General features: G+C 41.6%; 1 protein-coding gene across 3 annotated transcripts in view; it reads right to left on the bottom strand.

The window, feature by feature from the left end:
• The window catches only part of ZNF608 (zinc finger protein 608), a gene marked incomplete at its 3' end in the record, with an annotated part of 123791 nt that overhangs the window by 91614 nt on the left and 13431 nt on the right, over window positions 1–18746 (bottom strand). The gene's annotated exons all lie outside the window — the stretch shown is intronic.

The raw sequence follows: 18746 nt of genomic DNA, 5'->3' as shown, positions 1-18746 counted from the left end.
GTGCATTCCCAAATTCTGTAAAAAGGGTGTGGGACCAGGCAGAGAAAACATCTCTGCCTGCTCCACCCTCACCTTCCTACTTTGGAAGGGAAGATCACATGCTCACAATATTTATTATAAGCAGGAACCTGCACAAATTGATTTCCCGGTCACACCAAAGCTTGCAATTCCCCCTTCACAGGTCTTTGGCACAGACAGAAATACTGGGTGTAGGGCTTGCTTGCACGCATGACCCCGTGGCACTTTTCAGTGTTCACAGCAAATACCTGAGCAGGGCTACAGGGGGGACACCTTATTGCTGGCTAACAGAATGAGTGGTCTATGTAACTCTTGAAAAACCATCTGGGATGTCAGAGAAAAATCAGATTGGGGTTGTTAGCGTAGAAAGGCACACATGCTGGGAATCACAGGTGAGCAGAAGGTAGTTGTGCTTAGGTCAGTGTTAGAAACTCAGAAATAAAAGCTAGGTGCCAAATGGCTACTTAAACCAAGGTTATAGCCACCAAAACAGGATGGCTAGTTGCCATTTTGGGGCAAGACAGCTCTAATGTACAGTGGTACCTCGGGTTAAGAACTTAATTCGTTCTGGAGGTCCGTTCTTAACCTGAAACTGAGGTACCACTTTAGCTAATGGGGCCTTCCGCTGCTGCTGCTGCTGCGCTGCCGCCATGAGATTTCTGTTCTCTTCCTGAAGCAAAGTTCTTAACCCAAGGTACTATTTCTGGGTTAGCGGAGTCTGTAACCTGAAGCGTCTGTAACCTGAAGCGTCTGTAACCCAAGGTAGCACTGTATTATTTTTCAAATGATGGACTGACTGTGATTGATTCTCAGTTAAACACCTGGCTAGTTCAGATGACAACCTTGAGCTAGGTTAAGAATTTTGAGAATTTAAAGAAGAAAAGTCACTTGATCCAGGGATAGTCTACATATATTGGCCTCTTCCAACCACTTTTTCTTAATGGTGACTCTGCTCCTGCTGAGGCTGCAGTGAAAAAGCAATTTGGTTCCAGAAACCCATTCCGATTCTGCAGATAAAATATAAGTGTTAGAATTCTACAGGGTGGGTTATTAGTGTGTGCAAACTGGTAAGATCCATGGATCTCCAGGCATGCACCTCCAGATGGTGGCGACGTCAGGCTTCATCCTAGCACCCAGGCACCTTCACTTGGTCACAAGTAGTTGATATTCAGGTGAGAAATGCGCCTGGCTAATTTCAAACATTGGGCTAGGTCCATTTTGTATGCTCCCCAGGAGGTAAAGGTAAAGGACCCCTGGATGGTTAAGTACAGTCAAAGGTGACTTTGGGCTCATCTCGCATTCAGGCCGAGGGAGCCGGGTTTGTCCGCAGGCAGCTTTCCAGTAAGTGTGGCCAGCATGACTAAACCGCTTCTGGCGCAAAGAGACATGGTGACGGAAACCAGAGCACACAGAAACACCGATTACCTTCCTGCCACAGTGGTACCTATTTATGTACTTGCACTGGTATGCTTTCGAACTGCTAGGTTGGCAGGAGCTGCGACAGAGCAATGGGAGCTCACTTCGTCGTGGGGATTCGAAACGCTGACCTTCCGATCGGCAATCCCAAGAGGCTCAGTGGTTTAGACCAGAGTGAAACCTGCATCCCTATGCTTCCCATAAGCATCTGGTTGGTCATGTGAGAACAGGATACTAGACTAGATGAGCCACTGGCTTGATCCAGCAGGTTCATCTTGCGTACTTATGTATACAGGCCATAGCCATCCTCTGGGTCCTGAAAGACCCACATTGGCTCCCAGTACAGACCTCCATCATTCAGCCTGGACATTGAGGTCCTCCTCCCGAGGGCCTTCTGGAGGTTCCCTCACTGTGAGAAGTGAGGCTATGGGGAACCAGGCAGAGGGCCTTCTCGGTAGTGGTGCCCACCCCATGGAATGCCCTCCCATCAGATGTCAAGGAAATAAACAACTATCTGACTTTTAGAAGACACCTGAAAGCAGCCCTGTTTAGGGAAGTTTTTAATGTTTGATGTTTATTGTGATTTTAATATTCTGTTGGGAGCCACCCAGGGTGGCTAATGAAACCAAGCCAGATGGGTGGGGTATTAATAATAATAATAATAATAATAATAATAATAATAATAATAATTAGGGCCTTAAGCCACTATGGCTGCTTAATATGCTGGACAGCTCCTTTCCCAACCACATAATGGTGTTGCATGGTGTTATCTTATGTGTCTTCCTAAACACAGCTCCATACGATGTTGTGGTGTGTTGTAAAACTTTATTATTTCAGGCAGTTGGAAGAGAAGAACAGATGGAACACCGTAAATCTGGGGAGAAGACAGGAGGGAGTATGGAAGCTGGGGAGCCTTTATTATATGATCTGCACAAAGCATAAGTTTGCATATTTAATTCATGTAAATGTATACAATCGAAATCACACATTGAAAAGGACTCACACATATTGAAAATTATTCTCACTGATTTTATATCAAAGCATATACTGTTATATAAGGAAATAAATTCCACTGATTCCCATGAAATTTCATTAAAAGTAAATGTGCTTAGAATTGCGGTGGTAGGTCTTAAATATTAAAATACATTTCAAATTGAGACTTAAGTGATAATTTCAAACAAGTTGTCAGTAAAATGTATATTCCTAAATTCTTAATAATAAAATGCAAAGTAAGCGATCCACTCTATTAGATAACTGTTGTAGATGCTGGTTGTTCATGACAGAGAGATTGTAGATTTGATTTTTTTACAAGCAGGCACTGAGATGAACTCCCAAGGGTTGATGAAGCCTTTTAAAAATGAAAACAGCTTCGGAAATAATTATTTAGGGAAGACTTGCTCCTCCTCTTATCTCCCAATTCACTCCTTGTGCCCAGATTTGTCTTCTGATTTAAGACATCATGCAGGGGTGGTACCTCGGAAGTCGAACGGAATGCGTTCCGGAAGTCCATTTGACTTCCAAAACATTTGGAAACCAAGGCGCAGCTTCCGATTGGCTGCAGGATGCTCCTACAGCCAATCAGAAGCGTGGAGGACGTTTGGGTTCCAGAAGAAGTTCACAAACCGGAACACTCACTTCCGAGTTTGCGGCGTTCGAGACCCAAAACGTTCAGGATCCAAGGTACGACTGTACTTGCCTTCCAGCCAAGCTATTTTCTGCAACTACAAAAAAAGAGATACAGCTATGCCATGGCAGGTGGGTGGGACCCACAGATTCACCATAGGTAAATCTCATTCCACAAGAGCTATTACAGTTGCGTCCACACTCTCCACAACACTGCAATCACCTAACTCACAGGATAAAAGCTCAAACTTGCTTACATGAGAACAAGCCCCACCAAGATCAGTTGAAACTTGCTTTACAATTGCAGGACAATTGTAGTCTCCTATCTTGAGCAAGATAGGGACGCGGGTGGCGCTGTGGGTTAAACCACAGAGCCTAGGACTTGCTGATCAGAAGGTTGGCGGTTCGAATCCCCGTGACGGGGTGAGCTCCCTGCTCCTGCCAACCTAGCAGTTCAAAAGCACATCAAAGTGCAAGTAGATAAATAGTTACCGCTCCGGCGGGAAGGTAAGCTGTGTTTCCGTGCGCTGCTCTGGTTCGCCAGAAGCGGCTTAGTCATGCTGGCCACATGACCCGGAAGCTGTACACCGGCTCCCTTGACCAATAAAGCGAGATGAGCGCCGCAACCCCAGAGTCGGTCACAACTGGACCTAATGGTCAGGAGTCCCTTTACCTTTACCTATCTTGAGCAAGAAGTATTTTATGTGTGGGATCTCCAATGGCCATACAGTACTCCAGCACAAAAAAAGTGAATTATTCCTCAGTCACTTCCTCATCTGTATATTCGATTATAAACACAGACCTTGACTTCAGTGGTGAAGCCTATTTGTTGCTAGAGCTCTATGGGAATAGAAAGCTTTGAAATTTAAGTTTAAATATATATTTTAAAGATGTTTATTGTGTGCAATCACCTTTTCTCTGCTGTCTTAAATAGAATCAACATGCTAGCTCCTCTTGGGAGTTCAAAGGAACTAAGCAACTGCAGACGTCTGGGTTCAAGGCTGGTTCAAGGGAGATTTTATATTTGCAGAGACAGTCTCTCTCCCCCCCCCGCAGTCTATTTTTAAAGAAACCACTGCTCTATTTATTTCACACTGCAAGAGAACACTTTGCAACATATAATTTAATGATTATAATCTGTAAAGTATGCAAAATAGGAAAAAAAGATGTCTATAATTTCATTTGTTCCAATGGCTTCCATTTGCTATAGTATCAGGAGGTTTTAAAAATGGAAAAGAAAAAAAAAACCCCACAAAGACAGGGCTCAAACACCTGTCAAGATAAAGCCAGTGGAAAGCTGTAATTGCCCAGAGATAAATGGCAGTTATCTATTTACAAGTCAATATTATCTAAGTGACATATCCAACCAGCAATCAGCCCACAATATATATTCACAATTCAAGGGGACAACTTCCTTTTAGGGCAAAGGCTCTGTTGAATGTCCTTGCAAAAAAATACAATAAAATAAAGAATTCGCTCAATGATAAATCAAAGTTAAGTCTATTTCCAGGAGCATTTCTGAAAATACTGCTCCAAAAATATAACATTGACAGCAATAAAGTCCTGTTGAAAGGGGACTGGCTTACAGGGTTTTTTTATGTATATGCTTCAGAGCTCTTCTGCACAGCTAATTAGCTAGGCTAGTGGAACAAAAGTCAATTTATGCAGTTTCCTCCTTCCTTTGTTGGGAGGTGGAGCTAAGGGGAAAGAGGGAGAAGGTTTTGCAGGCAAGCCAAATTGCATTTCAGAGAGACAAGTTTGAGTGAACGCATTATGTTTGTTCAGGTTAACAGCAGTATTCTCTCTCTCCTCTTTTTAAATTCAAGCCAACAAAGGAGGCAAACTCCATTTGCCAACAACTGGTGCCCCTGAGTTGTCAGGCTCCTGTCAGGCAGCAAAAGCTGGTTGGTTTTTTTAAAAAAATTGTGAACACTACCCTTCCCCCCCCTTTGTTGCTTTCTCAAATATGCACTTTGCTCAGCAGTCCTCGCTATTAAACAATTCACTTTTCTCTCCCCTTGGCTACTCTGCTTCGGGAGGGGGTAAAGAAAGCAAAAAAAGCAACAACACGTGGTCACAAAATATAAAGCTAGACATTCATTTCCTGTACCTCAGAGTCCTATACTTTCACCTCCTTGTCCATTGGATTTGGCTACCAAATAGGTCTTAATCTGTAAACAAATGATTTGCTCTACAATTAAACCATTCATCTTTTCCTTTTCTCCCTCCTCCCCCCCTCTCTCCGCCTGCTTGGCTGCAATCCAATGTACAGGCTCATAGGTTCTTCTATTATTTAGTGCCTGTGATGTTTAAAAGCAATAAGCTCGCAGAGAGTTTATAAAAACTATGAGGCATCACCAAAAGCATTTTATGCCTCTTAGAACCTGCATGGCTTCTGCTGAATGTTTTGTTTTTTAATATGTGTGTGTATGTACAGTACTCTATGCTCTAAAGCAGGCATGGGCAAACTCAGCCCTCCAGCTGTTTTGCGACTACAACTCCCATCATCCCTGACCACTGGTCCTGTTAGCTAGGGATGATGGGAGTTGTAGTCCCAAAACAGCTGGAGGGGGGAGTTTGCCTATGCCTGCTCTAAAGTAAATTTAAAGCATGCAAAATGATGGCCCAAAATACTAGGTTTATGGATTCAGCTCTGCGCATGAAGCTTCTGGGCTGTTCATACGGAGTCCTGGCAGGAAAAAACAGCAATAATGTTGATTTGCTGCTCAGCTGGTTAAGGGTACTTGGCAAAACTAAATCTGCGACACCTTGTTTAGGGCTGCTTTAGGAGAGATGCATGGGGTTGTTTGTGCTTTCCCCCTTCAAACTGCTTTGGAAACGACCCTGCGTTTTGAAAGAAGCTTCCCATGTGAGATTTCTCAGTTTGAGAAATATAAGCACTCCCTTGGGGATACAGAACAAGTTGGGCTGTTCTACGGTTCCCAGCTGTAGTTCCACATTCCGTAAGGGATACAGCCTATTGCTCTACAAGAGAGAGGGAGAGAATGTGTGTATGTGTTTTAAAACCAGTGTGGAGTGCTCCTATTCAGGCCTTCAGCCATGTCCTCTTCCAGGATACTTCATCCCCGTCCCTCAGCCCATGGGAATGAAGAGGCTTCAGGTGGGGGACATGGGTGGCGCTGCAGTTTAAACCCTCTTTTCTACCTAGGCTAGCCTGTTGCAAAAGACGACCTCTGCACCTTTAGCAATAGCAAGAATGTCAGCAGGTCTGTCATGCCAGCTCTGCCTGCTGAAATTCCCTCTTCAAAACAACCATTAAAGGTGCAGGAGCCCAGTCCTGCTTTGCATCTGGACAACCTAGATCTACCTACTCTTCCCTCAAGCTCCTGTGCCTTGATTCTGCCTTGTCCTTTCCCATTCTGGCTGTGACACTCCCTTCCCTGCCCTGAAAAACCTCTGCTTCCTGGAGCCCCTTCCAGCTTTCCAGAGCTCATTCTCCAGTGTGGCATAATGCCAAGGCTACTAGACTTAGAACCACAGAGTGAAAGAGACCCTAAGGATCGTCTAGCCCAAATCCTTGCATATGCAGCTGACCCATATGGGGATCAAACCTGCAACCTTGGTGTTATCACCACCATGCTCTTAACCAAGGGTCAGCAACCTTTTTCAGCCATGGGCCGGTCCACCGTCCCTCAGACCATGTGGTGGACCGGACTATATTTTTTTTGGGGGGGGGGGGAATGAACCAATTCCTATGCCCCACAAATAAGCCAGAGATGCATTTTAAATAAAAGCACACATTCTATTCATGTAAAAACACTAGGCAGGCCCCACAAATAAGTCAGAGATGTATTTTAAATAAAAACACACATTCTACTCATATAAAAACACCAGGCAGGCCCCACAAATAAGCTAGAGATGCATTTTAAATAAAAGGACACATTCTACTCATGTAAAAACACGCTGATTCGCGGACCGTCCGCTGGCCGGATTTAGAAGGCGATTGGGCCTTAGGTTGCACCTGGGCCTTAGGTTGTCTACCCCTGCTCTTAACCGACAGAGCTGAGCTCCTTGAGCCAGGAAGACCTGGGTGAAAACCTACAGTTAGCTATGAAACTCCACTTGCTGCTGTTTGGGTCAGCCACTAACTGTGGTTGTCTGTCTAGCAAAGCCTCGCGGGGCTTTTAAAAAGTGATGTGCACTATCCTTGCCTCATTGTTAGGAGGGCTGTGGAGAAAATATAAAATAACTGAATATAATACGTCAATGTCGGTATAATACCTCCAAGTCCTTTGGCCCTGTGGGAAATTAAATTCAAAGCTGAACTCACCCCTTACTTCCTTGGAAAAAAGCTTGGCTGTTTATATAAATGTTCTTTGTTGACAATGTCGTTCCTTCATGTATTTGTGAACACTCTAGTACTATATAATAGCAGGATATCGGGTTGCTACCACGGACTTTGCTACCACAAAATCACAAAGGATTTTAAAACCTGGATAGGAACTTAATGAGCACCTTAAAAACTTTTCAGTTTAGCTTAGCACTCCACATTGCTGGACAGCTTAGCAACAAACTCAAGCTTCCCTTAAAAAAGTGATATACATTTAATGAAAACACGGCACAGTTTAGTGAACAAACACCTGTTGGTTTGTTTCTTATATCTTCTGTTTTCACAAGATTGCTTTTGAATGTGATCTTAAATGCTTTCCCAGAAGCTAAGACTGTCTCCATAGCCACCAACTGCATGAATTTAAGTCTATTCTGGCAGAAAAGTACTGCGATACCAACTACTATGTCAGTCTAGGACAGGTTGTTGTTTCTTCCTGTTTTTGGAATTCTTTCCCCCTGTCTATAAATAATAGAATTATTGATGACACTCCAATAACTAAACGTACAGGTGGAAATCTCATTTATAAATGACAGGTACTTAACAATATCAACTTCAACCATTTACTTTCAATGAAATTCTGCAAGCCTATTTAAAGCCTTTTACAGCTGCTGACATCAATCTGCCAACTCGCAGAGCTGTATGAAAAATTTACACCCCTTAAATTTAGCCACTGTATACTTAAATGCACATCTTCTCTCCAGATAAGCTACTTGTTTTAATACAATGCAGGAAAAATGCAATCTTCTGTCTCTAAGCAGTAGAACCCTGCAGTTCCCACAAACTTGTCGCTCCAATCAGAGCCAACTGTTTGCAAGCTGCTAAACATCTCACTAATAGTTACTTCCCATATATATATAATGCTGCAGTGAATTCAAGTTTTCTGTATCACAGTGTATCCACTTAAAATGAATACAGTATTACAATATATATGGCACGCCTCTGTAATAGCCATGTTGCTTAAGGTCTCATTTGTAAGCTATAAGAGCCAATAAGGAAATAAACACAGTAACAGTAACAATCTACCATCTTACTGCCATTATAGTAGTGGTACAGGGAAAACTTTATGGAACTGTACACCATGGTTTTTCCCCCCCTTCATGCATATTCTACAGGGAAAGATATATTGAATCCCAGTTCACTGAACCTCCAGGTCTCGGATTCTACACAGCACCAACTATCCATAAAGTTGTGGATAGATTTGATATCAACATAGTAATAAAAGTCATAGATCCTCTCCCTTGCACTATGGTTCACTATGGGAAATTGCCAATGCCTCATAAAAACACGTGTAATGAACACATTTGATGAGATCCTTAGAGCTCCATTTGCATTCCTAAGAAGCTTCCATTTTGCATGAAGGAGGTTCCCAGTTGCCTCCTTCTGCTGCAAATTATCACACACGGAATTGAATACCACCCAGAAAAACACAATTTTGTGGGGGCACCAGGTCTTGAGCAGAAAATGGAGCTTTGGATTCCGACCATTGTATATAAAACATACAATGAATAGGAATACATGTTGTCTAAGAGAGGCAAAGATGTTTCGGCAAAGAGGATGCATGTTTTTCCAACAGCTCAGCAAAAAAAGGGGGGGTGTAAATTGTCCCCATCCGTAATAGCTTTTCAGTAACCTCAGGATGCCAAAAATATTTTACTCATAGGATTTTTTAATTTTTTTTATTAAGTCAAACAGCATTTCCATTTTAAACCTGTGGTAAATATTCGAATGTGAGCCAAAAAATGTAACCCTTCGAACATCGCTTGAAAACATTTGGCAATATCCCTCCTGAAAGTAAATCCAAGGGCTCAGAAAATAAATATTCAAGAGCATTAATTTGTTTCTAGATGTGTTCGTGCAAGTAAAACAGCAGTCGTAATGTGGAAATTTCAGTCACATTTTGCAACTAATTGGAAGCAGATTAGAATTCTGCCTCAGGGGAACATTGTCAAACTAGAAGCTGGAGCAAATGAAGAAAGAGGTGAAAGAATCGTGAAGAGCTGACAGATTTACAGTGCTCAAGGCAATAAACGGGTACTAGATGAAAATGAATGTGCTTCACTGTACTGGATGCAGTTCCCTCAGTCATATCTCGGCAATAACAGCATACAGCTATGAAACTATTATTTTCAGCGGAGGCGGAGAAGGAAAGTATAAAAATGCAAAGCAGCCATTTATGCTGCATATATAAAAAGCTCACATAACTTGATCTGTTAGAGTAATAATCAGTCAAATTATTAATTTAAGGCCCTTTCTGCTTCCTTTATTCATGGTGAGTAGTATTTACTCTAGAACTATTTCCACAGCTACCATTCAGGGTTATAAAGAGATAGAAAACCAAGGGAAATGACCAGTATATATTTCTCAAGGTTATGTTGCCAGAGAGGGTAAAAAAAAGGATGTTGCTAGTAACAGACAGTCCAAACAGGCCATCTGTGACTAGATGACGCATGATGGCAGCTACAGGCACATGACTTCTACCAAGTACTTAGCCCCAGCTGCTTGTTTCAAAGCAAACAGTCAGCATGGAACGAGGCAAGTAGATTCTATTTTGCAGGGGAGGAGCATGAATATTATAAGGTTTACGAAGCACGCTGCCTTCAGGAACTGAGACTGCAGGCCACAAAGTTTACAATGCTTGCTACCTTCCTTTGAAAAAATATAATCAGGAAAAATGAGATGCATCCCTTTAAATGAGAAATAAAAGATGAAGGAGACGCAACACAAGACTGTGGAGAATATTAGGCCCCAGCCAGATACCAAGCCTGACCCAACAAGTTGAAGTCTTGGTAGCCAACAGTGTTCAAAATCAGCCAGGCACCCAGCGCATTTTGAGACTGGCATGGATCAAATTGCAACCACGTGGAGATCTGGCTGGCCCCTCCAGCTTTCTTAAGCAGGTAAACAGAAGACCTTATTTACTGAATTTATCTCCCACCTTTTCCTCGAAAGGAGGACATGGTTCACGACCCTACGAGATAGGTACAGTAAAGAGGCTGTGACTGGAACAAATTCACCCTGTGCGCTTCGTGACTGAGTGGGGACATGAACCCTGGTCTCCTAGGTCCTAGTTCATCACTCTGAACCACTACACTACACTGGCTTCCTAGAGTCCTTCTTCTATGGGGCAACTATATAAATTAAGTAAATAAATATGTGGAAAGTAAAATGTCACTTAGAGAAGGATCTGAAATATTTTCCTTGATGCCTGAATTTGTTTTGTTCTGCATTGTCTTACCTGATGTTTTGATGTGTTGTAAACTGCTTTGATATTTTTTCTTTAAAATATAAAGCAGTATAGAAATGAAACTGACAATAACAACAAGCCCCACTGCAGGGAAAATGGCGCCCAAGCACACTGTTGTGGCGAGTGCAACTTAGGTTTAAGGTGCCCTTCAGTGATTAGCTTATATATCCGAGTTTCTGACACTGGTAGTCAATACAGTGGTACCTTGGTTTTAGAACAGCTTAGTTTACGGACAACTTGGAAACAGAACGTTGCAAACCTGGAAGTAGGTGATCTGGTTTGTGAACTTTGCCTTGGAAGCTGAACATGTTCTGCTTCCTGTTGAGTGTGTTCTGTTTGTAAATTGAGTCTTCCGCTGCAAATCATAGGCTTTCTGTTGAGTCTGTCGGCTATTGAGTCCCGAGCACCCACACAACACAGAGGTGATATTTGGAGCTTTTGTTTTTGTGTTTTTGTTTGTGTGGCTTTTTTGTTTTTGTGACTGTGTGGAACCCAGTTCAGCTACTGATTGATTAATTGTGTGACTGCAGAAATGGATAAAAGCCCCCCATCCAAACAATGACTATCATCCGTGCACGTTTTAGGGATTGTTTTTTAAAGTATGGAACAGATTAATCTATTTTGCATTACTTTCTATGGGAAAGCATGTCTTGGTTTTAGAATGCTTTGGTTTTGGAGCAGACTTCCGGAATGGATTAAGTTTGGGAACCAAGGTACCACTGTAATTCCTGACTATAAGTGGTTTTCACAAATGAAGATTCATGTGGACAATGTCAAGGGACACAGAGGTGGCACAAGATGGAAGCAATTGTCATCCAAAGCCAAATGTGTTCCAAATGCCTTCAGGGCCAATTCAACCCTGGCAGTCTAAAGGGACACTGGGATACAGAGCTCAATTATGTTGGGCAGACAGCTTGCGTTGCCCAGCTGAATAAAGAAACCCCTTTACATGGAAAGGGCACAGCCCCCATGCTGGCTGACGTCGGTGGGAGCTGGTAGTCCGAAACATCTGGAGAATTCCAGGTTGTTGGTGAAGACTGATACAGAGGGTCGTTGCCGAGTTTATACAAAGCAGTCTCAGTAGAATACTGAATTGAAAAAAACCAGACTGGCAGGAGACCACACAAAGAAGATGGAGGCTTTCTGAGCCAGAGAACAACAGGAGCAGTATACGCGCTTAACATACACCATGCTGAATAGGGTGCTTCATGCAGATTTCTACGAAGACGGAGACACATGCAAGCCTGCATACAGTGGATATGGTCTGCTCTCCTTAAAAGAACAGTCTTGTTATTCCAGATCTGCACTGCAAGTCTATCCTGTTTCCATGCATGGCTAGTAGCACTGCTCAATTGGAAAGACGGGCCATTGCTTTATATTAGAATACGACCATGATTTGAGTTTTCTCCTTTGTAATTTAGAAGGTATTTATGGCTGATACTACCCTTTCCGAAAATATGAATCACATTCCTCGTCCAAGTGTATGTCAAGTAACTGTAATTAAGGGCAAGGAATAGCCATTCGTCAATATATTCTATGGGAGCTTTTCTGTGTGTGCATTTTAAAAAGAACAAAACGTCCCGAAGGACTAGCCCTGGAACGCTCCCACCATATAGGAAGGATGCCAAACCTGGATTACTTTTTGCTCCTTCCATCAAAGAGATAAACTTGTTTCTCTCTCTTATCTTAAAAGGAAAGAAATAGAACACATAAACCTCATAGACGTACAAGTAATGTTGTTAAGAGACTACCATAAAGCTACTGGATTTGATTGCATTATCCATGTATTGTGGCAAGCTGAATGTCAACAAACATCGAAGACAAAACTTTAAAACCCAAACTTTCCTGTCGAAACATTATTGCTTTAAATATGAGTCACCCGTGCAAATCAGCCAAGAAGGTGATATAAAATCCAAAAGAGCTATATTCTGAAAGGAGGTTATAAATAGGTTGTGTGTGCGCGCATTTTACTTTTCCTACAAACTGAAGTAAAGGAAAAAGCAAATTTATTAAATTCTTAGGGATGAGGCATGGCATTTCCTCCTCATGATATAGCTGCATAATGTAGCTGGAGGAAACAGAAGTGGTTTCTAAGAAGTGACTAAGACTAGGGTTCTTTTAAAAGAGAGAGAGATGAAATCAATAACTAATATGAGGATGTAGAAATGCAAAATGTACCATGAACTGCTAGTGACACCAGATGTTCTAAGAAAACCACCTAGGGGGGAACTCGTCTTTTAAAAACCCATGTGTTTACTTTAATCAAAGGGACAAAAGAAGGCCAGTTGAAGAGCTTAGTCTTCTGTTGCTAACAGAAGCGTAAAAATACAGTCAGATTCTTCAAGAAAACTACTAGCATATACTTTTTAATAGTCTATTGCGACATGATAAAAACCAGAATCAAGCTGACTGGTATAAAATTGACTGGCAACCAAAGACCATGCTATTATTTGAAGCTGTCATGGGAAGGCAATAAAATTGCTACCAGGTCTCCTCAAGTTACCCTTCAATAAAAAGAAGCCATCGGGGAAATAAGAGGGAAAAGGAAAAACATCAAAACCTTTAAAGTTCTTTTTAAGTAAAATTATACTTTGTGGCACCATGCCATCTGCTTCCTGCTTAACAAGAGTCAATTCTACAACTTAAATAACAGCTTTCTAAAACTACCAAGCAAAACTAAATAAATAGATTCTCCTTTAAAATATATATACATTACTTTAAGCTGAATTCATATGGAATAGGCTTAAGCATCCCTGTGGACCATTTCCTTCATGTTACTAGCTGACAATGAAGATTCCCAGGAGGCAGGAATACATAGTTGGCAGGGATCTTTAAAGCAAACACCATTCATACAGAGAACAAAACAGGGGGAATAGATGGTAAAAAACCAGGATGAGTACATTTTCAGCAATTTGCCTGCAATCCTCCCCAATGCACCCAGTAAAATGATTTGCAAAGCATTATCCTTAGAAACAGAAGACTTGGTTCAAGTTATCCTTTATTCATTGCTACTGTCAATCTACTAGTGAAAATTAGAGACACCTGTTATTTTATTTTAATCGGACCCTTCCTTGTAGGAACTCAGAATTACATACATGGCTGTTCTCCTGCTTATCTACAACTACAGAGACTGGCTATAGGTCACCCAGTGAGTGGGATTTGAATCCAGATCTCCCCAGCCCTAGCGCTGCACAACAACTACTACGCCATACCGATGCTTAAATGCTTACACTGGTTAAATGCTGGAAATGTGAGATGATTATATACAAGGACACATATTCAACCAAGAGGAGCCAATCAGGTGTGGCCAACAGATTATATCAGAGATAGAGGCTCCCATCCAGCCTGATAACTCAGTTGGTAAAGCATGAAACTCTTGATCTCAGAATCGTGGGAGAAGCTCCACATTGGGCAAGAGATTCCTGCATTGTAGGGGGCTGGACCAAATGATCCTTGTGGTCTCTTCCAACTCTAAAATTTTATGATTCCTGAGCAGTGACCACACTGGCTAAAGGGATCTTTGAGTCCACACCATCTGAAGCGCATCATATTACAGTACCTACTCCTGGATTAAATCCATCTCGCATTTATTTAGAAGGCTCAACGTGGAATCCCAGAACCATGTATTTCCTGTCTACAGGGCTTCTCTCTCAAGCCATTTTTCAGCCAGCTGCGTGTCAAAATAGGTTGCAAGACGTGTCTAACTTCATATGCATACTGCAAGCTGACATGAGCTCCGCATTCCTGATTTCTGAGGCTTGCCAAACGCTCCGTCTGAATGCCACTTGGACCACTGCCAAAACTCATCTCCATGTGGAGCTCATCATGAGATGGGAGGCTTCTAGTTATGGGAATCAACCAAGAGGCACCAGAATTATGGGTATGGTATGAACAGCCTTTGTTCCTAAGTCAGCTTTTATGCTTCACGACAACACACAATTTCACTCCTCCATTGACAAACCTATTTTGAGTAAAACTCAATATAGGTTTGGATTCAGGAGAGAAGCGCTAACTCCCACCTCCTGAATAGCCTTTCAACTCAAAATTACAAACCAAATGTCTTTCAAGTCACTAGGAATAGATTTACAACCCTGCATTCAAATCTAGAGTGCTTTCTTCCAAGCCCAGCAATTAGGAAAAACAAGTCAGCAAAAGAAAAAGGAGCTGATTTAAACTGGCTTTCCTATATGTTTAAGTAGCAATTCATGGCTTTACAGAACTACTGGTTTTCCATTAGTTATATTAAAGGATGCATCTAATTCAAAATCATAACGGTTTATGACTGGCATCTGTTTTAAACTAACACTGTGCAAATAATGGACAGGAGCATAAACCTAAATAAAATATAAATTTATGTAGTGAGCGCTCATTTCAATCAAGGGAATCGGTATCAATCACCGAGAGAGAGAGAAAACCAGTTTCAATCACTGATTCAAAATCAAGGTTTCCATTTAGAAATTCACAAAAGAATCTTCATGCAATACCCTCATTATATGCCATTACAATGTATTAGTTTGCAACCAAGCAGAGTTTTTATACAACCAGAGAAGTTAGTCTGCAATTTTTGCTCATGCATTCAATGTATTTATATACTTATTATTATTATTAATTTTATTAGTTATACCCCGCTCATCTGGCTATATAAGCTATATAACCTCCGTAAGTTGTTTACATTTAAAATACTACTAATAGTAATATTGAACCATAATAGAAAGCAATGACAGAATAACTTTCGAAAAGCTGGATATACACATACCGGTATTTCTAGAAACCTAAAGTCAACAAGTTTCCTCAATGACTAAATTCCAAAAACAGATGTCTAGAAAAGACCCTAATCCACCTTGCCTAACTTAGATGACACAGAGTCCCATAGAATTACCTCTGAGATGTGTATAGTCAGAGGTAGTCCTTGATGCTCCGAAGCCTTTTAGGACTTCAAAAGTTAAAAGCAGAATCTTGAAATGGGCATTGAAACAGAAAGTACAGAAATTTCAGACTGGCGAGATGCATTTGGTCCCAGTTAGTAACCTTGCTGTCATTTTCTGTGCTAAATGTAGCTTCCAGACCATCTTCAAGTGTACTTCCAAACGCAAGACAGCACAAAATTCCAAACATGGTGCTACTAGAAAGATTATCTTTCTGTCTAGAACAGGGATGTCCAAGCGGTCAATCGTGAACTAATGGTCAATCGTGGGGTGTCCATGGTCAGTCACGAGATCCTGTTCCTTCCCCCCCAAAAAAAGCTTAACAACTTGGTCAATCCAATGGGTAGATCACTGCAAGTATTTTTATACTGGGAGTAGATCACAGTCTCTTGGAAGCTGGACATGCCCGGTCTAGGAGATACTACAGCTAACACAACAACATAAGCGACTGCAAGGTGCTTCCTGTCACCATGGGCTCCATAGGTTGGCCCAAATCTAATATTGTCCCTAGGACATGAACAGGATTTTTAAGGGGAGAGAGCAGCCTCAAGGAAAAAAATGATGCACATCATCTTCTAAATCACACAAATCACCTGCCAATAGAAGCTCAGGCTGATCAGGATTGAGTTCACTAGCCTTTATCCTATTTATCCCAGGCATCAGTTCAACGCTCCAACACAGCTGAACATGATTAAAAGAAGCAAAGTTGGGTGTCACACTCCTGCTACCACAACCCAAACCCTCAAATGTCTTCACTTAAGTCTTTTCAGGCCTATGTTTAACATTATGAGGAGTTCTGTATACAGTGGTACCTTGGTTTGCATATGTCTTGGTTTGCATACGTTTTGGATTACAAACATGTCAAAGCTAGAAGTGCGTGTCCCAGTTTGCAACCTTTTTTTGGATTACAACCCAAAAAATTTTGGATTACAATTTTTTAGGGAAGGCCTCATTGGCTAAAGCGTGCCTTGTGTTACAACCTGTTTTGGTTTACAAACAGACCTCCGGAACGGATTATGGCTGTAAACCAAGGTACCACTGATATTACAAAAGTATTGCTCCTTACAGAAATGACAGAATTATTATTGGCTCTCCCAATACAAGTATCTAAGATCATTCATATTTGAAAACTAGGTTCCATAACTTTCCATAAACTGGGGCTGGTAGTTTCTAGGCAAACGAAGCCCTATTTAGGCGCACTACTGGTGTGTAAACCTTGCATGCAAGCAGGGATGAGTGTGCTAAGCTCCACCTCCACATTGAAGGTGACCCGGAAACTACAATTAATCCAGAATGTGGCAGTGAGACTGGTGAGTCTTGAGTGGCCACTGAGACCATATAGCACTGGTCCTGAAAGACCATCATTGGCTCCCAGTACGTTTCCGAGCACAATTCAAAGTGTTGGTGTGGACCTTTAAAGCCCTGAACGGCCTTGGCCCAGTATACCTGAAGAAGTGTCTCCACCCCCATCGTTCAGCCCAGACACTGAGGTCCAGCTCCGAGGGCCTTCTGGCGGTTCCCTCTCTGCGAGAATTGTGGTTACAAGGAACCAGGCAGAGGGCCTTCTCGGTAGTGGCGCCCGCCCTGTGGAATGCCCTTCCAACAGATGTCAAAGAAATAAACAACTATCTGACGTTTAGAAGACATCTGAAGGCAGCCCTATTTAGGGAAGTTTTTTATGACTGATATTTTAATGTATTTTTCATCTTATTTTGGAAGCCGCCCAGAGTGGCTGGGGAAACCCAGCCAGATGGGTGGAAAATATATAAATAAAAGATGTCCCAGAGGCACCAAAATGGTCATTGTGGGGAACAGAATACCGAACTAAATGAACTTTTCATCTAATGCAAAAAGGCTCTTTTCATCCTCTTTATTTTGCCCTTGCACCAGAGTTTGGGAATGTCCCAATATTTGCCTGACAAAAGCTCCCAAGGTAATAACTAACTAGAGGTCACTATTGTTTCAACTCTACGTAAACTTATCTGAAAGCCTCTCCAGTCCAAATCCAACCTCTGAGCCTGACACAACACTGCATGTAAACAAACAAGTTAAAGATTACACTTGTATGCTCTCATTACTGATTTTATGACCCATGTATTAAACACAATGAGATAAAGTTGACTTTGCAAGTTGTAAATCAATGTCTTTTAATGGTTGCATCAACTAATTGGTTTGCACTTTCATTTAGAAAACAACTGAAGTGGAAATGGAAAACTTCTCCACTTGAAGTTTCCAGTTGCTGATTGCAATTGCCTTGACTGAAGATCCACTGCGCAGGAGATCTACAGAGTAACGTCAAACCATAGTTTAGGACTTTGGGGATGACCTGTTCTCGCCTGCTTTTCCCTCTCGCTTCTGCAGTTAACAGCAAACCATAATTTGTCAAGTTACAGATAGGTAGCCGTGTTGGTCTGCCATAGTCAAAACAAAAAAAAATCCTTCCAGTAGCACCTTAAAGACCAACTAAGTTAGTTCTTGGTATGAGCTTTCGTGTGTATCTGAAGAAGTGTGCATGCACACGAAAGCTCATACCAAGAACTAACTTAGTTGGTCTTTAAGGTGCTGCTGGAAGGAATTTTTTTTTGTCATAATTTGTCAATACATTCAAAGTGGACAAACCATATTGTTTTAGGCCAAATTATAGTTTGTTTGTTTTTAATGCAATTATTTGCACCTACCTGAAAGTGATAGGGAGAAGGAAATAGCATGAGAACCAATGTCTCATTTCTTCTATCAAAAATGACACAATATGATGCATTATAAACACGGTCCAACATTTACCGATAAAGCTGGCCAAACGCCTTAACTATTAAAAATTATCTAGAATCAAGGACAAGCTTGCAGTGAAACCACTTTTGTGTTAAACTCCAAAGTAGTCAAGATGGTAGGATCATCTCTCCAAACTGAATATGTTGGCAGCAAAATGTCGGATGGGACACTGTAAGGATGTTCAAAATTATAGACTATGAGGCACAAAATCCCAGCTACATTTATACTGAAGGAACTTTGGGCTTTGTTACCAGTGTTAGAAACTCAGATATTAAAGCTAGGTGCCAAATGGCTCCTTAAACCAAGGTTGCAATCACCAAAACATAATGTCTAGTTGCCATTTCGGGGCCATATGGCTCGAAAATCTTATTTTTCAAATGATGGCCCGACTGTGATTGAT

The sequence above is a fragment of the Podarcis melisellensis genome, assembly GCF_964234715.1.
Source record: "Podarcis melisellensis genome assembly, chromosome: 11".
Lineage (NCBI taxonomy): Eukaryota > Metazoa > Chordata > Lepidosauria > Squamata > Lacertidae > Podarcis > Podarcis melisellensis.
This window is presented reverse-complemented; position numbering and strand designations above follow the sequence as displayed.